General features: G+C 42.3%; 1 protein-coding gene across 7 annotated transcripts in view; it reads right to left on the bottom strand.

Annotated features, from left to right (window-relative positions):
- Positions 1–25,804, bottom strand: part of RUNX1 (RUNX family transcription factor 1) — a 247,820-nt gene that overhangs the window by 159,552 nt on the left and 62,464 nt on the right. The window lies entirely within an intron of this gene.

Here is a 25,804-nt window from a genome sequence, read left to right as displayed (position 1 = left end):
AAAGTAGTAATATTGGGGGCTTGGGGAAGATGAGAGGGAGCTCCCTTAAAGATCTGTCTTCTTAAGCACCCATGGCATCCTGAGCTGACTGTGCTTGTGTGCCTCTTACTTCCTGAGAGGAAGCATCTCTCAAGCATGGCGCCGCCCCATGGGTGCCATGAAAGGAATACCCTATTTAGAGTTTGGTCTGGGCTTTCTCCTCATCCCTGTTCTGGAATAGGATGATGGCTAGAAGACCTTTGGGTCATTCAGATATTTACACATTCTAGAATAATCTCCCTATTCATGTCTCCCAGAATGAGGTGTGCCTCCTCTGGTCATGTGATGGTGTTTACAAACTTGAGCTTTCTCATCTCAGAAATCTGTAACCTTTTCTGGTCATCTAAGGTCATCAGGCTGACGGTGTGTCTGGCTAATGGTACATGGAGTGCAGACAGTTGACTATCTGGCTTCATCTGGGGGTTGCTGGGCAGGATGTCTGTGCCAATATTCTGCCCTCTTGCCTGTCATGGCGCCAATGGGAATCCATTCTGCCATCGGTTTGTCTGCTTGGAGTCTTGAATCAAACTCATCCTTGCAAAGAATGGTGGTGAAATGAAAACTCAATTTACCTTTTTTGAAAGACAGAGAAGACTTTGGGGCACTCATAGGAATTACACTGTATTTACCTCATTTTAGATAAGGGGTTTTCTAACAAGCTGATGTGTGGCTGTGATAGAAGTGACCTATTGTGGTGCCTTCTTATTGAGGGAACAGATAACATCAGGCTCCACCTCTGAAAACTGCCAACAACCAGCTGCTTGGCTGTGGACAACCTCCATCACCTTTCCAAGACTCGGTATTGACATCTGTAAGATGAAGTGTAGCTAGACCAGTGGTTTTAAGTTCCTTTCTTGCTCTGAAGATTCAATGTCCTCTGAGCTAGGTCTAAAATGCTATCACTCGGGGAAGGGAAGAGAGAGTATTTTGACTTGCATGGGAAGAAACTATTTGGCTCTGTGACCCTGGAAAAGTTACTTAACCTCTCTGTGTTTCAGCTTCCTCAACCTCAAAGTGGGGATAAGACTGTAACTAACTCATAAGATCCTGAGGAATATGTTAAGTTAATATTTGTATAGCACTTGGAACTGTGCATAGCATATAATAAATGCTGTGTGGATTTTTATTAATAAATATAAGGAAACTAAACTATGGATTCCTTAGGCAGCCAGAGGGGGATGAAGAGGGCTGAAGGCTCGTGAGCCAGTGACAAATGTGCTGAAAATAAGACCAGAGAGAGAAGATAAAAAGACCCTCCCTTCCTCCTCCTCCTTCTTCTCTTACAATATCTCTAAAGTTTATTTCTCCCAGTTTTATTGAGATATAATTGACATATAACATTGTATAAGTTTAAAGCATACAGCATAATGATTTGATATATGTATACATTCTGAAATGAAATGATGTGATATATGTATACATTCTGAAATGATTATGACAATAAGTTTAGTTAACAACCATCACCTCACATAGTTATACATTTTTTTCCTTGTGATAAGAACTTTTAAGATCTACTATGTGAGTGAGTTTTGAATGTACAAAACAGTACTGTTAGCTACAGTCATCAGGTTGAACATTACACCCCAGAATTTATTTATCCTATAACTGGAAGTTTGTACCTTTCTACCATCTTCACCCACTTCCCCTTCTGAGTGTACTAAAGAAGACAAGTGTTTAGGAAAGTTAAGGAGTTGAAGTGTCCAGGTTTGAATGAGTGGTGGGGGTGAGGGCTAATTGCTTCAGGGATCTGAAAGCCCAAGAGAAAGCAAGCTTGGCTTAGAGCTGGAAGCAGAAGGAAAGAAACCTCGAAAGCAGTGAGTGGCTCAAGGCATCAGCTACACGGATAAGCCAAGGCTTCCTGGGAAAGGCTGTTCTCGGCTAGAGGCCCATCAGTTCTGAACAGAACCGTAGTGACTGTACAGGGGACACTGGTGCAGGGTGGGCAACCTGCTAATATGTGTGAGGGGACTAACCAGAACTAGAGGTGAGGACCAGGTGTGTGCAGAGCTGGGCCGGCAGGTGAGGTTAAGCACAGGGGGATCAGTGGGAAAGTTGGCAGGAGATGGTCAGCATGCAAAAGGAGGTTGGCAAGCCTGGGGAAATAGAGCAAAACGGTCCAGGAAACAGGCCCCAAACCCTGGGCAAAGACATGGAAGGGCAGGGACCAGCAGCAGATCCAGGATATCAGGTATGAGAGAGAAGCTTGGGGCAAAACCTGGGATCTCCAGGGGCAGAGTTGTTCAGTGTGTGGGCGATTAAACCAAGTATTCACCAAATCGACTGCCTGTTCTTTCTAGGTCCATGACCAGAGAAATGACCCAGCCTCCCTGGTGTTTAGGCACTGACTTAGACTGGGAAGTGGGATGTGAGCAGTAGTGGTGGGCACCTTTCCAGGTGGCCCCACAGACTCCCCTGCACAATCCTCCATACTCTCCCTCCTGCCGACAGGGTGCAGAACAGTACAGCAACCTTGGAAGTTGGCAGAGCTACAAGATGGGGAAACTTGGGTCACTGAATCGATCAGGAACACCCGTTTTGAATTTTATTATGATAAACAACCTAGATTTTTGAGTTCCTTTGTTATATCAATTAGTGGTCCTCAAACTACTAAACTGAATCTCCCATGGATAGAGTCAATCTAAGGTTAAGGTTGAAGACATCCTAAGACCCTCGCAGACTTGAGAAGCAACGGAGGGCCCTTTTGCCCTTGGCCATGACCCTTCAAGGTGGCTGAGTTGTATGAGAGAGCTTACTTTTCGTTGACTGTGTATAATTTTTAACCCTAAGAGTCCCTTATGTTGTTGACCATGACCAGATGAATAGGTGTGTCTCTGGACACACTGAAGAAGGTGGGAGAAGTGGCACTGAGTGAAGTATGGACAAATGAGTATCATAAATGTCTTTGGGTGAGGGAGGAAGAGAAGGGGAGGGAAAGTTTGGGAGCTGTCCTGCAAAGTTACTCTATGATTCAGGAATCACATCTTTTCTGAATTAGCAGATAACTGTGAAGAAAAAACTCTATGTCACTCTTGTGGCATAAGAGACCATAACAGCCATAAGAAAGACTTTAACCAAACCTAATGAGCTTTAGAAAACAAGGATAGATAGCCCATGTCCATGGATTGGAAGAATTAATAGTGTTAAAATGTCCGCGCTACGCAAAGCAATCTACAGATTTAGTGCAATCCCTATCTATCAAAATACCCATGACATTTTTCAGAGAGCTAGAACAAATGATCCTAAAATTTGTATGGAACCACAAAAAACCTGAATAGCCAAAGCAATCTTGAGAAAAAAGAAGAAAGCTGGAGGTATCATGCTCCCTAACATCAGACTGTACTACAAAACTACAATAATCAAAACAGCATAGTATTGGCACAAAAACAGACAAATAACATAGATCAATGGGACAGAATAGAGAGGCCAGAAATAAACCCATGCACTTATGGCCAATTAATCTACAACAAAGGAGGCAAGAACATACAATGGAGAAAAGACAATCTCTTCAATAAGTGGTGCTGGGAAAACCAGACAGCTACATGTAAAAAAATAAAATTAGAACATTTTCTCACGCTATATACAAAAATAAACTCAAAATGGATTAAAGCCCTAAATGTAAGAATGGAAACCAGAAAACTCCTAGAAGAGAAGATAGGCAGAACACTCTTTTACATAAAACATAGCAATAATTTTTTGGATTTGTTTCCTAAGGCAAAGGAAAAAACCTCCAAAATAAACAAATGGGACCTAATTAAAAGCTTTTGCACTGCAAAGGAAACCACTGACAAAATGAAAAGACAACCTAGTGAATGAGAGAAAATATTTGCAAATGATATGACCTTTAAGGGGCGAATATCCAAAATATATAAACAGCTCAGACAATGCAATATCAAAAAAACAAACAACCCGATTAAAAAATGGGCAGAAGACCTGAACAGACATTTTAGCAAAGAAGACATACAGATGGCCAACAGGCATGTGAAAAGATGTTCAACATTGCTAAGCATCAGAGAAATGCACATCAAAATCACAATGAGATATCACCTCACACATGTCAGAATGGCTATCATCAAAAAGATCACAGATGTTGGCGAGGATGTGGACAAAAAGGAACCCTCGTGCACTGTTGGTGGGAATGTAAGTTGGTGCAGCCACTGTGGAAAACAGTAAGAGGTTCCTCAAAAAACTAAAAATAGAATTACCATATGATCCAGCAATTCCACTCCTGGGTATATATCTGAAGAAAACAAAAGAAAGACTAATTCAAAAAGATACATGCACATATTCATAGGAGCATTATTTACAATAGCCAAGATATGGAAGCAACCTAAGTGCCCATCAACAGATGCATGAATAAAGAAGATACGATACACACACACACACACACACACACACACACACACACACACACACACATACATATACTGGAATATTACTCAGCAATAAAGAAGAATAAAATTTTGCCATTTGCAACAACATGGATGGACCTGGAGGGTATTATGCTTAACAAAATAAGTCAGACAGAGAAAGACAAATGCTGTATGTTATCACTTATATGTGGAATCTAAAATACAAAAATCGATGAATGTAACAAGACAAAAACAGACTAACAGATACAGAGAACAAACTAGTGGTTACCAGTGGGGAGAGGGAGGGAGTGAGGGTCATGGGGTAGAAGATTAAGAGGTACAAACTACCGTGTGTAAAATAAATAAGCTACAAGGATATATTGCACAGCACAGGGAATATAGCCAATAATTTATAATAACTTTAAATGGAATATAATCGATAAAATATTGACTCAGTATGTTGTAAACCTGAAACTAATACAATATTGTAAATCAACTATACTTGAATAAAATTTTTTTAATAAAGTAAAAAAAAAAGAAACAAGTGTATTCATATGTTTCCTCCATATTTTGACTGACCACTTGAGAGAGTGATAAATGATGATGTATGAAGAAAAAATTGGGTGACATTTCTGCAATACATTTTGAAATTTAGCTATCCTGAAACTCTGGCTGTGGAACTTTCCTTGACAACTCTACTAGCAGGAGAGAGGTAAGTTATTTCAAGGCAAGCAGTGGCCGCTCTCATGTTTTACGGATAATGGTGTGACCCTATGTCAGCCTGTTATTTCGGTTTCTGCAGTGAGCAATGATTTTTGTCATGATGCACAGACGATATTCTTTCCCAAGGAAACCTTCCATGAGAAATGGGGGGAGGGGTGGACAGGCATAGTTGCTCTTTTCTCAGCAGCTTATCTTTCTGAATCAGTGTCCTTCTCTAAGTATGCCTCTTTCTGTGTTTCAAAGTTCTTGCCCAGCTTAATGGAAGTTCTATTTATGTGTTTTATTAATTTACAGATTTTTGATGTCTAAGTTCATTGCACTTTCAGCTGCCACTAAACATTTTTAAACATTTAGAGAGAAGAGGCTGTGTTTTGCCAAAGGCAAAGGGCTTAGCACCCCTTTCGACTTAAGAGCTTGCTTGGGACTCAAAACACGATGTTCTGTTTGCTCAAAAGAGATTTCTTTCTCTGCTTTTAATGCTCCGGTTAGCTCTTCTTTTTGGATGGGATTTGAGAGAAATATCATCAGGCAGCCAGTAAATGGACAGCTTACAGAAATTTGCACGAATGAGGTAGTTTTCCCCCCTCTATTCCTTTAACTATGAAGACTCGAGATCTCTCTATTGCTCTATTATTGCTGTTTTGTGTTAGTTTCTTTACTGCTCTGTTCTGGCACTTGAAGGCTATGCTTGAGTTCAAACAATTAAGCCAAAAGATCTTGACCAAATGGCCCAAATCTAGATATAAGCACCATGTAACTTTCCATGTCCTCAGCCTCAGACATACACATTCCCACCACAACCATTTTCCAGAGCGTGACTAAGGGATGGAGAGAACGGTGTCTCTTCTGAGAAGCAAATGAAATTTGCCCACACTTGTCCCTTTCCCTACAACCTTGGCCGTGAATATAAGCTTTGAATAAGTTTGAATATAAGTTCTTGTGTTTTGCCAGTCAAAACGTGCCTGCCCTCTTGTCCCCCCGGAGAGGCCACAGCAAACAGAGGAAAGAAACAAAATGGTCCTATTGATACCAGCACTTGGCTCTCAGTAGTTTTGAAAAGCTCCCCAGGCGATTCTAGTATGGAGTCAAGGTTGAGAGTCCGGGTGACAGAGCATTTGATGTCCACAGGTCAGGCTGTGGTTCCCTTGAGGGCAGGGCCATGTCTCATGGTGTTGGTGTCCCAGGCACATGACCCAGGGCAGCGTGGCAGGAGCGCTCACTAAGCACCTACACGGAAGACACACCCACATCCCTGCACTACAGGGTGTCCACGGCTTTCCAGGACAGCAGCGTCCTTTCAAAGCCCCAGCAGGGAGGAGGCATTGGTGGAAGACCCCGGGACCTGCCGGGTGAGGGTGAAAAAGCCCCGAACGGAGTGTGGTCTCTCGCCCCAGCTTGGCTATAGATTGGCCAAGTATCAGTACCTCACTGGGTCTCAATGTTCTCAAACACGTCTGTCGGCCACACTCAGATGTCTCAAAGGCCCTTTGCACTGTTAAAAATCCATCTTTCCATTTGCTAAAATGCCAGGCCCATCAAGGAAGGGAGAGGGGGAAGACAAGGTCGGGAATGGGGCAACTTGGACCACGAGGGATGACTTTTGATTTTTTTCCCATATGATGTGATGTCCAAGCTCTAGGCCACCCCCAAGGAGTATTAGAGGCAGGCAGCACAAGGCCGGGCAGGAGGTGGATTTGGACAGCAGATCAATGGGACATTATCTGGCACAGCTGTTTCTGTCGTGATGATAGAATAGGGAGACCCCGAGCACACAGCTGACTCGGACAGCAGATGCCTCAGGTGGGGATGCTTTTGAGGGACGTGCTCGGCCACGAGGAGCTCCGAGCCTGGCACACTGAGCGGTGCCCTCTGTCTCTGAATATTCTAGGAGCCTACTTTCCTCCCGTTCAAATAAGTAAAGCTCAGTTGTGCAGGCGGAAGGCTGGGGCTGCCATTCATTCATTCATTCATTCATTCCCTCCAAATCCTGTCCCTGTGCTCCCACTGCTGATGTGAGAGGGTCCGTGCACTTGGACTCGTGCTGACCTGGGGGCCACAGAGAAGAACCAGCCGACAGGGTCGGGGGACCCAGGTGCCACCATGAGCCCCATCGGAGCCGTGAAGACCCAGGTAGGGAGGCTGCGGGCCTCATGGCGTTCAAGGGCATTTTAGTGCCAACCCTGGACTGCAGACACTCCTCTAGACCTGGGTGCGTGTCCCCCATAGCAAGGGCTGGAGAAACACACAGTTGATGTGGCCGGAGGTGAGAAACCAGCCGGGAGGTCGTGGCATCTCAGAGGTCAGCAAAGAGGAAAGAAAAGGAGCGCGATGGAAAGAGAGGTGGAAGAGGAAAGTGCTTTCGGGTCAGGCCTCTGCCACAAACCAGCTCTGCCATCAGGTGAGATCTGTCCCTCCCCTGGCCTCAGGCCCCTCATCTTCGAATGGAACGCAAAATGTCCCGAATCTCTTCTGGCTTCTCCTGAGGGCGTGACGGATGCCGAGAACAGAGCCCACACACAGAATGCTCTCAGCGCGTGTGCACACACACACACACACACACTCACATGCACACACAGATACACTCCCTCTCATATGCCTGTGGGCGTGCACACACATTCACATTCACAACCTTACACACCCACACTCACAGGCTTACAGACACACACACTTCCATGCACAAGCAACACGCACACGCCTATACTCATGCACACGCACAGAAACACACACACTCCCTGACATGTACTTCAACCCATGCACACACTCTCATGCACACAAACACATACATGCACACCAATCTGAGTACAGATTCCACACTTCATCTCCAAATTTTCAGAAAGTGGTAACAGACCAGTCAGGAAACTAAAATAAAAATCATCTGGAGTGTTTTTATCAGCTTCTGATGCTCTTGCTGCCTCCGGTTTAGCCTCCTTCTCCACTGCAGAAGACCAGATACTTCGCTTTTTACGTAGGCACCACTTTCAGGGCAACAAGGCATGAGGAGAAAAGAGCAAAAGCAAAGACATTTATAAGAGAAAAAAAGGAAAAAGTCCTTCCACCCCATCCATGCGGGGAGGGGAGGAGGGATTTCTGGAGTGTTCTTTGAGAATATTTGTATAAAGAACTGTATGTTCTTGTTTACTTTCTGTGGAGCCCCATTTCCTCCTTAGAATTCCTGGTGGTAAGACTCACCAGTTACGGGGCTCTTCAGATGAAAATCTGAGACACAGAAAACGCGCACGCACACGAGGCCAGGGCCATCCTCGGGTCTGGGTCTCCTCTCTGAGATCTGGGGCGTTTCTGGATGAAATGTCTACCTTGCACCTCACCACTGCCTGACTTGACCCTGGAACTGCAGAGAGAAGCTGAGGAACATCTCTGGGGGGTCATGCCTGGAGATACCTGTGTATCCTGTGGGTAGCAGTTCAGGAAAGCCATGCAGACACGGAGCACACCAGGGGAGGGGCTGGCCAATGACATCCCAGGGCGCCTTGCTGGAACTGTCCCCTCTGTGGCAATTCCGACGTCCCCAGAAGAAAGACAAGTTCTGTGGTCTCAGGTTCAGTTACAAAGTGCTCTTCTATTTCTTACTCAGTGTCCTGGGCATAGTTATGCAAATTGATAGAGGCCCATTTTACAGATAAGGAACCTGAGGCTTAGAGAGGTTAACTTGCCCAAAATGACATGGCAGGAAAACAGGAGAGCTTAAAGTCAGATTTGCATCTTCTAAGCCCAAATCTACTCCTATTACCATTGATAAATGGATAATAAATAATGATGAAAAGAAAGAATAATAATAATAATAAGCTAACATTTGAAAAGTTTACCAGGTACCTGGCACCATTTTAAGTGCATTACACGGATCAACTTATTTAATCCTTAAAACCCTATGAGGTGGGCACTTTTAGAATCCCCAGTGAGCAGATGAGGAAATCGAGCCCCAAGGGGGCAAGAAACTTGCCCGAAGCCACCTGTCAATGAATGGAGATGTGGATACCTTGGTCTAAAAACCACTCTGCTGTCCAGAGGAAGCCCGGGGGTCACCACCACTCCCACTGGGGTTTCGAGGGTTTCCCACCCCTTCCAGCCTAGTTTCAATGTACATCATCACATGCGTTTCCTTCTATCCTGTGTGTCCATAGAGGGCTTCACCCACCAATCAATGGCAACCTACTTTCTCCCCAAGGATCTGATAATTGATCCAATTATGGGTTTGCTGCAAATGGAAATTAATGTCATTTGGCCTTCTATTTATTTTGCTTTTCCCACTGAAATGGCTATTATGGTTACATACGCCATACAAGAATTGTGGTAATGTTGTTTCTAAATTAATTTCCACCTAAGAGTTTTCGATTTTCACTTTTTGTCGTGATGGAGGCCACCCACAAGGAAACTACAATTATGGTAAATGGTTCTTGTCACTGAAGCACGTGGAGGAGGTGAGGAAGGGATGGGGCAGGAGTCTGAGAATAAGGGCACATTTAAAAAATATATTCAGACAACCATCTAATTTCTTCAGTAACTGGAAAAAAATCTTAGTGGTGTAATGAGAGCAAATTCACAAATTCATAAATTCGCAACTTTTTAAAATTGTGTTTTGTTTTTGCATTGAGCTTTGGGTTGGACGGAAGGAACGGTTGGTGGACCCCTCTTACCAGGCCACTGTGAGTATAGTAACCCATCAGTCTTTCTCATAAATGTGTCGGCATCAGTGAGGGAGGCTGGCTCCCCCCAGAAGCCCCTGAACACGGGGGCCCCGTGATGTTGCAAATCCACCCTTTCGTAGGTGTGCACGAGGCATGCAAGAGTCATTTCTGGTGTTAGCTTGAACAGGTCTAATTTAGTGTTTTAGACAAAAGGATTCTCCAGCCCCACTGTGGTGAGAAGTGAGTGATACACAGTCATGTTAAATAAAATGACAAAGCATGATGTCCTTGTCACATCAAGGTGACTAATTGATACAAGTACCGGAGTCCTCTGAGACCCCCAGCAGTGTCCTAAATATTTGATTGAAGGACTGCAGTTTGGAGATGGCCAGACGCAGGCTGCCCTCTCCTAGGGCTGCGGGCATTTGTTTCTAAAGCAGCTTCCATCAAAGAGGGTTGCAAACTCACTGTGTGTCACGCCTGTTCCAGAGAAACAGCCTCTTTTCCATTTCATATCAGAATCAGTTTGGAGGCCTCCTAAATGCAGCTCCTAAGTCTGGGCAAGCAAGAGAATCAGTGGATGACTCCCCTGCCCCCAAGCCCTCTCTCCCCACAGCCTGGATGTCTGGGGAAAACACTGATTGGCCTTTCTGGGCTGCTGAATTCCCCACCCCAGCCCTACACCCTGGACGCAGCTCTCTACAACCTTCTCGGGTCCAGAACGTCTTCTGGAGGCAGGCTGCAAAGTTGCTTGGATCTAGGACTGCGTCCTGGTCTGGCTGTCATGTCTGAGCAAGCGAGTTGGTTCTAGGCTCTCGGCAGGGCTCTGGGTGGCTTGTTGCTTTGGCCTGGAGACTCTTCTAGAGCAATGCAACCCTCCACAGGGACCCTTAGGTACCAGGCAGAGTGGGACAATCAGAAGGGATGCTGGGACACTGTAGAAATTGCGGTCCTAGTTAAAAGGACCCTTTAGCCTTACCCTCTGAAGAGTCTGAATCTGGGACAGGACCCTCCGAAGGCAGCGACCTGTGGAGCCATTGGTGGAGAGGCTCCCAGTGGAAGGAGGTGGCTCTGCCGCCATCGGCAAGATTTCCGCTCCACATTCTCACAGAGGCAAAATCCATCTTGATCTCTCCTGTCCTTCAGGTGGCCCCCCTGGGACTCCATTTTCCATTCCAGGCTAAGACTGTCTGGAATGTTCTTTCATGCTTAGTCCAGCTGACAGTCACGGTATGGGGTGCCCATGAGGAAAGCCATGTGACTTGCTCCCAGGCATTCCCCTTGCCAAACCCCAGGTGGTCTTTTGGGGAGAAGGTTTCTGGAACATTCTAACACTGCTGCAGGGTGTCCATGAAGCAGGTACCACAGTGAGAGGGTGGCCTGGCCTGGGGAAAACTTTAGTAACTCACCCGAGGGTGAGAAACTGCCCTTTGCGATTTGAAAAAGTAACGCTGATAGAGAGCTTCGTCAGTTCTGAATTTGTCCCCTCCTTAGTGAGGGCTAAATTTGGGTATATTAGGAAGAAGCTCTTTTGGGGTTTACATCCAGCTAAAACATTCAGCAACCACGCAGGCAATTCTGCAATAGGTCTTAGAGTGGCGAAATCAAGAACGAAAAGTTCTCTTTCCCTGTTTAGAAACAATTGGGCAGAGAGGTCTAGGTCAGACCTCTCGTATCACGGTCTCCTTCTGTCTGAAGACGAGGTTCAGTTTTCCTTTATCTCTTGTGCCCTTTGAAGTACAAGCCTCTGTCTGCTTAATGCCCTAAGCCAGAGGGACTACGATGAATTCCTTTTACATTAAACAAATCTAAGTCTGGAAAGGCAGTAATATTTCTAAATAAGTAAACCCAGCCATGACTTTGGCCTTTGCAAAGCTCGAGATGGTTATCCAGGACTGCTGCTAACAGAGCAGAAATCTAACGTGCATCTAGCAAGGAGCTGACGGAGGTGACTGGAGACCCTCTGACGGGTCGTCCGGCTGTAAACCCACCTCCTCTTTGAATCCATCCTATTCACAAGACAGACTGTCTCCTTCAGGGGCTAAAAAAAAAAAAAAAAAAGGAGAGAGGGAGTTGGGAGAAAAGTGTGGGCAAAAAAGGAAGAAAAGATGAAATAGCAAAAGGAAATGAAAAGAACTTTACTGCTCAGTTTCTTCTCCTGCCTGACCCAATTATCAGATTTTGCATTTAAGTTTAAGACAGGAGATCAAACAGCAAGAGGCACTTTGTACTTCTGCCAGGAGACCATATGATATCTTTCAGTGACTCTCCTGCATGCCAGGAGTACGGAACCGTGCCTCTCTGCCGGGCCTGCATATGGTGCGATGTGCAAAAAATAGCAAAATTCATAAGTGACTGCACTCATGGATGTTGTCCAGGATTTACGGCACTTTATCAGTTCAAGAAAAAAAAAAAAGGCAAAGCACGATCTAATTATAACTTTCCACAAATAAGTCAAAAGTAGAATGAGAACCGAAAGAAAGACAAAAGGAGTGGGTCACGCTTACTCTGCAAAATCGATCATCTTCAGGCTTGTTTTTATGTGATACAGAACTTTTTACAAGGTATGGGTCATATCTGTTCTGGGTATTTGGACATTGCTGGCAATGGCCATGTGCATTCTCCGTGAAGGCCTGGATGGCAGACGTTAACTTCTTTGAGCCCTTAGGGTTTGCCTCCTGAGAGAATAAGTCAAAGAACATCCTTTGTTGTGTATTGAGATGGTTTATTTGGGCTGCGCATGGTATTTAAGCGGTTTTCATGCCTTTGGACAAGCTGTCTTTGTGCAGCTAAATGAATAGATGCTTTGGAAAGGCCACTTTTCATTTCTGAGAATCGTGATAAGTACTGGGAAATCGTGATTCTACTCCAGGGCTGGGGGTTTGCGAGGAGATGGGGCAGAGGCTGTTCTAATCTTCACAATAACAATTTGGAAGCTCTGTGGATGACCTCTACTCCATGGATGGCTGTGGAATTAGCAGCACTTACTTCTCCAAATTAATATCCAGCTAATATTCTTTAGAGATTTTTCAAATTCAGCCCTTTCTCGGGCGAAGACAACGGGTGAGCATGGAAATCACTGTTTTGTTCTGATCCTGGATGGCTGGGTGTTTAAAGACTGACCTTAGGGTCACCTCCTCTGTAGCGGGTTCCTCACTGGCTGGAGGTCCCGTTAGGTTTTGCTGTAGCTATTCACTTATGGGTCTTATTTTTTACATCTGTGAACTCATTCAATCCTCACAATGACCCTTTGAGGTTGGCACCATTATCGAGCCCATTTTACAGACTATCCTAGACCCCATGGTGCACTGATGGAAAACATGGGCTCATGGAGCAAGAAGTGAACAATTGGTCAATCTGAGTGAAAAGCATACAGAAGTTCTTTGTATTACTCTTGCAACTTTCCTGTACGTTCAACTCATTTCAAAATAAAAAGTCAAAAAAAGTCTCAGGCGTTAGGTAATTCTGGATTTCAGCACTGGCTCCACCACTTACCAGCTGTTTGTAAACTAAGGTACATAAATTAGCCCACTCGATCTGCATAATCTTATAAGGTGAGGTAGGTATTATATATTTATCCCAACCGTACACATGAGGAAACTGAGGTTCCTAGAGGCTGAAGAACACGTCAGAAAAGCTGGCACTCATGTATACTACGCTGGTTATCCACAGCTTGAATTGACTTATTAACATAGTGTTAAGCTCCTGAAAGCACTGGATAAAAAGAAATACAATGTTGGGTCAATTCCTTTCACCAAAGAAAATTTTATGGAACACGTAACAGGCTCCAATCAAGACTGTGACCTTAAGAGATGGGGCGTGTAACTTGAAATTCTTTAACTTCTCAATTAATTTCTGGATAATAGATCAATAAGGAGAATCCAGGAAAGGCTAAACATTTGGAATTTTGTTAATGTTATCCATTCTTTGTATTCATTACAGTTTAAAGAACGATAATTCTTTTACCATATCTTAAGAAAATACTTTATCATCTTGATGGCTTTAATTGCCTTCTAGGCGCATTTAAAATTTTTGTTATGCTTCCTTCCTTCCACTCACCACTGATCCATCCATCCACCCATCCATCTACCAATTTATCCATCCATCCATCCATCCATCCATCCATCCATCCATCCATCCATCCACCCATCCATCTACCAATTTATCCATCCATCCATTCATCCATCCATCCATCCATCCACCAACCTATCCATCCAAAAACTTATCCATCTATCAACCCATCCATCCACCAACTTATCCATCCATCTATCCATCCATCCACTTATCCAACCATCCTTCCATCATCCATTATGTATGGTATATGTACCATGAACAAGGTCTTTGTTAAAGGGAAGGTGCCTATCTTGCCTTCACTGAGTTGAAGAAGGAGATGCATGCATAACCAGACATAGAGAGGGAGGAAAACTCCAGCAGCTCAGAGGAGGGAGAAATAATTCTTCTATGAGGCCCATGAATTGCAACAATCAAACCTCAAGCACCACATATTGCACAGAACAAGCATAACAACATGTTGTGTGGTTCACCAGCCCCTTATAAAGGATTTCTGTGGCCTGCCTGGATGGAACAGTACATTGCACTGATGTCTCTACTGGAAGAACACTTTCTGGGACAATTTTAATGGCCATTTGTAGAGCTGTAACTGATCACTTAGAGACCATAATTTTCTAAACACAGTTCAAAAGAATTTCTCCTAAACACAATAACAGGCCAACATTTAAGTTGATTCTCATATCCACTACCCAGATCTTTACTTAGTTTATTCCATTTATATGGCACTTGGATAAGTTCAGTTTTCACTAGAAATACCGGAAATTTCATTGCCCACTGCTCCAACTTCCAGGTGACTAATGAAATATTGAACTAGAGAGCCCAACAGTGACCTCTGGGGCCTTTAATTAATACTTTTCATCTAGGGAAATGTCCATTTGGTTTCTGCCTCTATATCAATATTTTATGGCAAAATATCTTCCAATTCCATGGTTATTAAACAAATAGATGTTTTCACTAGTCTCGGTGCTAAAGAACCTCTGGAAGTGAAAATTGATTATATCTGTTGGCCCCATTTATCCACTCACTTATTATCTACCTAAAGAAATGTATAATATGCATTGCCCTAAAAAGCAAACACATGAAAATAACCCAAAGCAAACCCATGTTCCCCCAAAGTGTGGGCAAATGTAATTTTTGTTTTGTGATTGGGGAAGTGAGTCGTACGTTACCATCTCCAAAGACATTTGTTATTATTTGATAGAATTCCTTTGGGAATCCTATCATAAAATAAATGATCTCCCTTGATGATCTTTTATGTAAATAAGGTGTTTATATATTAGGTTTGGTATTTACTATAGACTATCCTGTAGTGGATAGTGAGATGTAACTTTCTACTTAAAGGCAAAAGTGGTTTGGGATTTTGCATGATCAGTTCTGCAAGACGATGATGAGAATGCCCCTTTCAGTTGGTGGTGTGTGGCCTTGGCTCACAGTCACCATTTACCAGATCTGTTCTCTTAGATGTCCTGTGTCATCCAGTCACATGTATAGGACATACGGGTCAAAACCCCTGCTGCTCCCTTTGACCTCTTCTTCCTCAACATATTGCCCTGGCGGGTATTGCGGACCTACTACCTTTACATTGGTGACTCTCAAATCCATGTCTCCAGGCCAGAACTCTTTCCCTGAACTTCTAGACCTAACTTTCTGGAGGCCCTTGAGAGCTCTACTTGTATATTTCATGGGAACCTCAAAACCAATATATCTAAAACCAAGCCCACCACTTGGATGGCTTCTGTAGCTCGTTGAATGGCACCATGTTATCAGGCTCTTTCTCCACAGATCTGTCTCCAGGAGAGTATCTAGTTTTCTGTCCTGCATTCTATTATGCAGAAACAAAGGATGCAGATGTGGGGATCTTTAATCCTGCCCCTTCACTCCTTACAAGATATTCCCACCCTGGTCCCTGGGACATTATATTGCAATGATTAGTGCATCTGATTGTCTCCTTTGCTGTACAGTAATCATGCCAAGGATATATTACTGTCTGTGGCGGGAGGTCAATGAGGGAAGGTTAAATTCCTGCAGTTTACAGGCTTCTGGACCTGGATTGGACAAGTACATCATCTCTTCAGGACCTGAACTGACTACCTCATGGATTGTTTATTTTTTGGGGGAGGGGGGATCCAGTATGGTCATGGTGGGAAATTTTTGTGTGTGAATTTTATAGTATTACACAGATATAAGCTCTTTTTAACAAGCCATTTATTTTCTCTTATTGTTAATCTTTTAAATTTTGCATTTATTGATGTAAAAAATGCTTTATTATAGATTCAATCCATTGTTCCATGTGTTCACTATTATAATCTTCTTATAAATCCCAAGCACTAGTTTAATTTACAGAGAGAACAATGGTTAATTGTTAACCATTAACAATCATGGAGATCTCAGCTTGGAGTTCCTTCATATTAATCCTTCTCCAAATGTCATCACCTCCCAGGGCAAACGGCTCATCTGACACTGTTAGCTTCTAAGGAGGATTTTAATCTCCTTCTAAGGAGGGGAAAATTGAGTGGTTTCATTCCTCTGTATACTCATATAGGCCACTTTGCATTTATTATCTCAGTATTTCCAACGAATGTGGAATTTTGGCCCAGATTACCCTAAGAATTGCTTCAAGTCTCCTCTTTGCCTCCATACGTAGATAAAGCTTTAGACCATCCCACCTCTTCTTTTGATTCATTGCTTTTCAAAAATTGTCTTCTCTGTTTTCGTAAAAGCTAAGTGCAGAGATGAACTAATTGACTGTATTTCTTATCGCTACGTCTGATGATTTTCAGCCCTCTTAATGATCACGTGATCAAGATTGCTCAAAACCTGGCCCTTCGGAGGGCAGAAGGAGAAGGAATCGCCTCCACACAGGCTGACGGCGGCTGCTGATGACGCAGTGTCCACGCTCGCGGAAGCCTTGCCCGCACTCTGCCACGGAACTCTTCTGAAACTAGGGCAAGCTTTGCATGAAACCCCATTTTCAAACCGAAACCATGAAAAAAAATGGTGGTTCGGTGTGGTTTTTGCTCAAAACCAGGTGATGCTTTGTGGTTCAGCCACGTTTTGACTTGAAGCCAGAGAGAGCTCACTGTGTTTGGCTGGATCTTGTTTTATGTTTCATGTTCCATTTGGTTTTGTTTCCCCAACCTGAAATCTGGGGTTCAGATGAGGGGTGCTGAATAAAGAAAATGAAGGTGGCATGAAATCTGGGGCAGATAAAGACAGCACTAGGTTTATAAAGGCCATACCACTCTCCTGGGTTACTGTCTGCTCCTGCTTTGTTTCAACATTCCTTCTGGAAAGAATCTTCTGCACACTAAATAGTTCTCTGAGATTTTCTTTAAAGGAGCAGAATTATTAACACCGTACAAAAATAGCAAAGCCTATCTTGCTTTTGCTTTTTTTCCAATAAGTCCACTAATAAATCTCTTTCTTCAGGTCAGCCATTGAAATATTTGGAGAAAACATTTTAAGCAACAGACTGTGACATTATGCATGCATGTCATGCTCTAAGCTTCTACTCTGTTGGATACTTGAACTTGTTAAATTTTCACCATGTATCAGAATATTTTACAGATGAGGAAACTGGGCTCAGAGTGATTGGATAATCTGCCCATATACAAAAAGGGAAGGCAAGCAATTGTAACACTAGGTAGACCCAGCCAACAAATGGTAGAAGAAAATGTTGCTCTCAGGTCTTTCTCTAGCTCTTTCCATTATACAATGTTGCCTAGAAATCAGACCATAGTTCTGTCCTCCAAGAGCTTTTAACTTGGAGAAGGAGACAAAATATATACTTAAAACCATAGTATGTAGTGGAAAGTGATAAGTGTCCTAAGAATTGTCCAGATGACAAGTTGTGTAAGTTCAGAGGAGAGGGGAAATCACTTCCATACACAACATTATATGTGAATTGTATCTCAATAAAGCTGGAAAAACTCTTTGTGGAAACAGTGACATTGGGACACTGAAGAGTAGTTGGGTGTGGAAATTTTGGGGAGGAAGGGAAAAATAGTCATGGTGAGGAAATAGGGTGGGTAAAATCACAGAAATGAGAGGTTTAGTGGTTTAAGGGCAGGTTATAAAAGACAGTTGAGGAAAGTAACTTTGGATGGAAAGGTTGGGACTGAACCTTAGAGGGTCTTGGTTTTAGGAGTTGTATTCTACCTGTGGAGGAAAGCCATTTCATATTTTTGAGTTGAGAATTAACAAATTCAGGGCAAAAGGCAGGCAAAAGCCTATGATTTAACTCTGAAAGTTGCTTGGGTCTCACTGGAAATTCAGATGAGGATAAAAAATAATTCAGTAATTGGTCTTAAAAAAATCACTGAAGAAAAATGAATCATCCATTTACTGTTTGAGCTCAACAGTGAGTTATACTTGAAATTACTAGTATATCAAGAATAATATCAAGCTCTTGAAATTACTAGAATAATATCAAGCTCTTGCTTGATTTTTGAAGTTAGAATTTATTAGCACATATCTTGAAGGAATACACTGTCAGCTGCTTATTTTTCCAAATTAAAACAATTCCCCAAACATATGGGGTCTGTTTTTCATTATTATTCCCGCATCTATCCCACCAGAGAAAAAAGAAATTAAATTTAGATTCTCCCTAATGAGAGATATGAAACACTAAGGAATAAGATTTGGTCAAGCAGTATTGAGTTTTGGAGGGCCACAAATCATTGTGATATCAAAGATTTTATTCACCCCCTAAGAACCAATTTTTGTCCCCTTGGGTTTGATATTGCCCCCATTGGGAACCCATGATACAGACCCAAGCTTGCTTTGGCAGGCTGTTTTCCTAAACACAAAGGAAGCACTAATGTCTGGTGAAGTCCTTATTACAGAAGGGAGAACAGATACGGTCTCCAAGGCCAAAAGGTTGACAATTGATAGAGAAGCCACCTGAGAGGTTAGATGCAAAGATTAGATGGAGAACGCAGAGAACTATTACGGAGCACAATCTTATTAGAGCATCAAGGTCAGTAACATGTTGGTTGAGTCTATTTCCCTCTAGCTACCAGTCCTTTCTATAAAATAACTTATTTTTTACCATGCATTCCAGCAGTAGCAAAGTCAAGAAAATGCTACAAGTCCCACAAAACACAACGTGGGGGGCTCCCCTGGTGGCGCAGTGGTTGAGAGTCTGCCTGCCAACGCAGGGGACGTGGGAAGATCCCATATGCCACGGAGCAACTGGGCCCGTGAGCCACAACTACCGAGCCTGCGCGTCTGGAGCCTGTGCCCCGCAACAAGAGAGGCCGCGACAGTGAAAGGCCCGCGCACAGCGATGAAAAGTGGCCCCCACTTACCGCAACTAGAGAAAGCCCTCGCACAGAAACGAAGACCCAACACAGCCAAAAATAAATAAATAAATAAAATGCTGAATTAACTCCTAGAGAGTTTCATTATAAAAAACCAAAAACAAACAAACAAAAAAACACAACGTGAAGGTGCTCATTAATGTAATATACTTCTGAAACCTTGACATTACACCAGCTCTCCAACCTGCCTCACTTATAAGACAATGTTCCTTTAAGCAGTGGCTGTGACAATATTCATTTTAAACAACTAGATGGATGTTCCTTGGAGAAATCACAACCTAAATAATAAAAAACACCCCAATATTCATTGCAGCACTATTTACAGTAGCCAAGACATGGAAACAACCTAAATGGCCATCAACAGATGAATGGCTAAAGAAGATGAGCTATGTATGTACACAATGGAATATTACTAAGCCATAAAAAAGAATGAGATAATGCCATTTGCAGCAACATGGATGGACCTAGAGATGATCCTACTAAGTGAAGTAAGCCAGACAAAGACAAATATCACATGATATCGCTTATATGTGGAATCTAAAAAAAAATGATAGAAATTAACTTATATGCAAAACAGAAATAGATCCACAGACATAGAAAACAAACTTATGGTTACCAAAGGGGAAAGGGTGGGGGGAGGGATAAATTAGGAGTTTGGGATTAACATATACACACTACTATATATAAAACAGATACCCAGCAAGGACCTACTGTATAGCACAGGAAACCCTATTCAATGTTTTGTAATAATCTGTAAGGGAAAAGAATCTGAAAAAAATAGGTATATATATATATATGTATAACTGAATCACTTTGCTGTACACCTGAAACTAACACAACGTTGTAAATCAACTATACTTCAATGAAAAATAAATTTAAAAAATACTTCCACAAAACCCCAAATTAAACATAAATAAATAAATAAAACCAAACAGATCATTTAAAGTTTGAGAGTGTTTGAACATATAGTTGTTTGCTTTTTTTTAATTGAATGTGGCTGTTGTTTGAAATGTCCAGTGTCTTCACCAAGTAAATGCTGAAGTGTTTTATGTCCAGTGAACAATCTATCCAAAGTTCTACCACAATGACTTACCTTCCATGGATGAGTATGAAGGTACTGCTTCTAGGTTAGTTTTATAATGAACTTAGAATTCGGTGGTCCTCATGGGGGAAATGAATGGGAATACTATTTCACAAAGAAAAAAAGAAATAAACGTGTCTTCCCTTTTTACCACCCTCAACTGTATGACAAAAAGCCTAGTTTTATTGTGTTGTTATTTGTACTTTCACAGGAAGAAAAAATATTGCCAAACTTGAGGATTCTATTTTTTACTAGAATAACAAGATGTCATTGGGAGAGCATTACTTTATTGGAAAGTTTTTATTTTTTATTTTTTAACTTGTCTACCACAGCTTCACATATTTCATAGCTGTGTGTTTCCTGGCTAAAAAGCACCAAACTTTTCAACATTTGCTGCTCCTTGCGTGAACCAGATCTGGGCTAGGAAATTCCAATATTTAAGAAGAGCTGTAGAGGGTAATTAAGGGATTGTCCGATGTTTCGGCCAGTTCTGCTGATAAAGTGTGGGTTGCTTTATTATTTAAAGCTCTGCATGCTTCTAAGTCTCCTTTTCTGATACTGAAGCATGTCTTTCTAAGCCACCTGGATTCAAAAAAGGAGTTTTTAAGTGGCCATGGGGTGTCCCTGGCCAGAGTTCTCAGACAAAATTAACACCTTTATTCATACTGGGCCAGGTAAGCTCTTTGTTTCTTTTAGGAGACAGATGTTCTCCCTTGAGTTGGAAAGAGTAAAGCTCCATTGTGATGTCCACTCTCTCCAGTAGGCTGTGAGCACTGAAGTTTCCAGCCATGCATGGCTAATTGGGAGCCGTGAAGGCTCAAGGATGCTGTATATATTCCCATGCCCAAGTTCTAGGATATCTAACCTGTGACCCACACAGCCCATGGAATGATAGAAAGATTCTTTCCAGATTTGGTTTTGCTCTTAAACATATGCTGCAAACTTTATATACTGTAAACCTTCTTCATTTTTTTCCCATAAGTCAATGTCTTTATGGCCAATGTATTTTTTTTTTTTTTTTGCATAGGTAGGCAACTCAGAGGCAAGCACTCTCTATAATCACCATCACACCATATTAAGAAAAACCTTTCCATGGGTGCTTTACCAGATGCTCTGCAAAGTGAATTATATAGGCGTGTACATGATTTGGAGGGGCTTATGGTGTCATTCAGGCAGACCTTGACAATCAAATGCTAACATGAAAACCACAGGGCTGATAGTTAGCTAGTCTGTCTGGGGGTGGCCATATTCATCATCTTGTTGCCACCTTCCTTTCTGAGTGGTTGTTATCGGTTACTGTACCTGTCGTTCAACATTTTGATTCTCTTCCCTGAAAACATATTTATTATCTGGTAAGTCTATGTCCTATCTATTTTTAAGCCTCCTCTGTTTTTTAAGTGCCTGTGGTAGTACTTGGATGATAGTCATAGTAATATAAAAATAACAGCTTGGAAAAATCGGGCTAAGTTTTCACTAACAACCTTTTCTCTCCTTGGTCCAAAAGCAACATAATACAGAGAAGAAGGTAGGACTAAGAGTCAGAAGTGCTGGCTCTGGTTGGTGGGGTGAGGTGTGGAACTCACCAGACTCTAGAGCCAGGGAACCTGGTTCCAGCACAGCCCTGCCCTCCGCTGGTGCATGGCCTGGGGCAAGCTGCTTGCTGTAAAGAGCTGGATCTACCCTGCAGAAAGGATTAAATGAGTCAATATACACGCAGGGCTCCAAAGAGCTCCTGGCTTGACAATAAGTGCCATATAAAGGTTTGCCGTTACTACTCTGATCCTGGCTTTGTCACTGAGGAGCAGGGCTTGGACCCCTCTGGGTCTGCGTCTCTCCCTATGAACAATGGACTAAGTTCTCTGAAACCATTTTGTCTTGCTGTTTTCTTTCTAAATAAGGCATCTTGCAAACACCGAGGGGTAAGTCACAGAAAGGAGGGGGATCATATCACTCATCATCAGAATAGAATACTTTTCAGCTTGAATGGAGATGCTATTACTAATTAAGAACTACACTGGGACAATGCCGTAAGTCCAGCCAGTGTGGTCACACCACATACAGCAGGCAAGTCGTGAGCCCTACATACACTGGGGATGGGGGATTCTGCTTTAAAGATATGAAGGGTGTGTTTACTGCTTCAGGTTGTAAGGGTGGCACTTAAATAGCACACAATTGAACCAACGATTTCCCAAACATGCTGTACTGTTTGGCCTCCCACGTTTTTCAACGTCCCTCTTCATTTATTCCCAGCTCACAGGCAGAATAAGGATCAAAATCACCAAAAAAACAGACTTGGATTAAAAATCAGTCGTGCTGATTTTTATTTCTGCTGAGTTTTCTCTTCTAAAGCTACCTCCACCATCCCGAGAGAAACAGTTTTCCCCATTACTGATGGAAAGTTAAGTCTTCTCATAAGGAGGATTTCCCTTCCAGAAATTCAAAACGAGAAAAAGTATCAGACAATGTGATTTTGTGCCAGTGAACAGCCCTTTCCAAAGATTTGAACGGAATAATTTGTTTTCCATGGTTTATAGGTAGCAGATAAAACCTACATGGAAAAATGGACAAGGAGAAATGGAAAATAAGACACAGAATCTGGAATTGTAAGCTTAAAAAGCAATTTGTTTTATTTCAGCTGTGCCCAGAAATAACTTGAGGTTAACAAGTGAGTATTTCTACTGGAAGCATCAGCTACAATTAGGTCACCAACTTAGAGAAGACGTAGGCAGAAATTTAAACACCAAGTCTATCATTATAAAGGTACTTTATCAGCAGAAATGTCAGCTATGGATTGTTGACTTAAAATGATTAAGAGGCTAAAATATCAAAGAGGAAGATGAAGTTTGTGGAAAGGTCCCTGTTAAGATCAACAGCAGCTGAGGGTCTAAATATGAGAGAGTTGCTTTACTAACTTTCCTTGGGGAGTGAGTTTTGAACTTCTTGATTTCTACATCAGTCTGATGTGAAAAAACATAAATACTTGCTTCCTCTTGAAGTCTCTGTTCTGACCAGGCAAACCCAGGGCCACATGTTTAATTCTGGTGATGATAAAATGACAAACCTGTTGTTGTTTAGGATAACTGAGACATGGTAATACTCTTTTGATTTCCCATGGAAAATCAGCTGTGAAAAATCTGTAACAGTACTATTCAAATGTCCTATTTAAAAAATAAGCAAAAACCAATAAAAATATGGAACCTTTGGACCTGGCACCAAGAATAGATTCTGCATGGATTGCCTTCGCTCACCCAATCATGGATTTTTTTTTTTCCTGGAAGTTTATTTGAGAGTCTAAAAAAGATTTAATTGTTAATTTGATACCAATCATTGCATAGTTTAATAATGACTAGACTTTACAAGTATCTGGATCCACATGAGCCATGGAATTCAGAAAAATATTATTTCCTGTCATATTGAGAACCGATTTTTCATGGTAGATTTTACTTGATCATTCATTTGATCCATTTAGTTTGATCACTTAGATGTTCCAGACTACTAAATGCTGACCTTTTTTTTTTTTTTAAACATCTTTATTGGAGTATAATTGCTTTACAATGTTGTGTTAGTTTCTGCTGTATAAGAAAGTGAATCAGCTATACATATACATACGTCCCCATATCTCCTTCCTCTTGCATCTCCCTCCCTCCAGCCCTCCCTATCCCACACCTCTAGGTGGTCACAAAGCACAGAGCTGATCTCCCTGTGCTATGCTGACCTATTTTTTTTAAGTTTCCATTCACCATAATGATACAGGTTTGAGTTTCACAATGGCTGTGTCTATTTCCTTAGCAGTGAAAATGTCCTGAGACCTGTTTTTATTGGTCTTTGTAGGTCTTTGCCATCAGTGCCATGGGAGCCCCCATTTCAAATGTCTCTTCTTTACATGGGGCTGTTGTTTGAACAAGAGCCTGAAAGGATGGCTTTTAGAATAGCTGCTAGACATGCAGCTGTAAAGCGAGGCTGCAGTGTGCCATGCCAGCAGTCAGCTGAGCACATTCATTAGTACGTGTGGAGGCTGAGGGCTGCATGCAGACAGAAGGGGCTTCCTTTTGTCCAGCATTCACTGAGTGCCTGGCTCTACTTTCTTTGTCACATGAACATCAGTGTTTATCTCCTTGAATCATTGCAACTATGCATTGCTGTTCCCCCTCCCATCGAAGATTTAAAGTCTCTTTCGCCACATACGAGGTATAGAGAACTCTTTTAGGGACAGATTTTTAAATCCAGTCTACCATGGAACTACCACTGATACCAGACATTAAGTAAAATGAAGGTTTACTGTTGATGAAGGTGTAGCTCTTACGAGGGTCCCAGGGTTAGCCCAAGACTCAGTTATGAAGTCAGAAGATGCTAGTGTGTGCGCGTGTGTGTGTGTGAGTGTGTGTGTGTGAGAGAGAGAGAGTGCTACCATCCCCTAGACTCTCACCCTCGTCAAGTTTTTCTTCTTTTATAATTGAAAACATCTAGCCTTATGAAAAAATTGTGATATTAACTCCATTTTTTAAAAAGGGAAATAAACTCAGAGAAGTTAAGCCATCCCCCCAGGTCTCACAACCAGGTGGTAGTAGAACCAAGATTTGAAGCCAGGTTGGCATGTTCCAAAGTCTATTCCATTATGCTGTTAACCACGTGAATCTTCAGAAACATTCCAAGCCCCTAGTTCTATGTCCTCTGCAGCTCTGCCCCGCACTTGGCAGGCTGCAAAGGGAGAAGGCACTAAATGTACATGTTGTCAACCAGCGAGTGCACAAAGTTGAATTTTTGGAAGATTAAGGTCTTACAAGCCACCCCAAATTATGCCCCAAGCATCTGTCTTGTCTTTCAATATGACTTCTAGGAAGGTTAAGCGTTAGAAGCTCTAGGGGTGATGTGAATCACAGGAAGTGCTAAACTAAAATACGGACTGAGTCATTCTTTCCAGATACAATGGCCTTTATTTCTCTAAACCTCTTAATAGACTTTTATAAACCGGGGTAAAATAAAAGCTAGTTAAATTTAATATTATGGCTACTACTAATAAATATTAAACTAAATTTACTACTACGACTACTACTTAATCGCTTTCACTTTTTGATAAGTTATCAACATGTTGGATTCTTTGCTCATCAAAACATCTGATAGCATGCCCCGTGCCTCCTGGGTATAAAATAAATGTTAATTACAATAAATGCAATGATGCACAGTCTTTTTACTGCATTGTCTCACACACACAATCTCTCTTGCGTTCTGGACCTACGACACATTTGGTTCTTGGATAGCAGGGGATGGGTTTTAGAAACATTGTGGAGGTGGAGTCAATGGAACTTAGCTGTGCTTGGCAGTGGAGGTGAAGGGTGAGGGCGTTCAAGTCAAGTCTGAAATTTCAGCCCTGGTGACTAAGGGCTACTTGCCAGGAATAGGGAAGGTGGAAAGTCTGAGAAGATGATGGCCAGGTTAGAATTAAAAAAATGTGTGTCCCAGTAGTTTTGTGATTCCAGCAATGCTTAGGAGACTTAGAGTGAAGGTAGAGAAAGCACGTGTGGGGTGCCTACTAGGGGAGTGACTTGACACAGTCACTCTGTGTGGCTAAAGAATGAA

The sequence above is a fragment of the Balaenoptera borealis genome (genome assembly GCF_965194805.1).
Source record: "Balaenoptera borealis genome assembly, chromosome: 5".
Taxonomy (NCBI): Eukaryota; Metazoa; Chordata; class Mammalia; order Artiodactyla; family Balaenopteridae; genus Balaenoptera; species Balaenoptera borealis.
The sequence above is the reverse complement of the archived record's forward strand: the minus strand, read 5'-3'. Positions and strand labels throughout refer to the sequence as shown.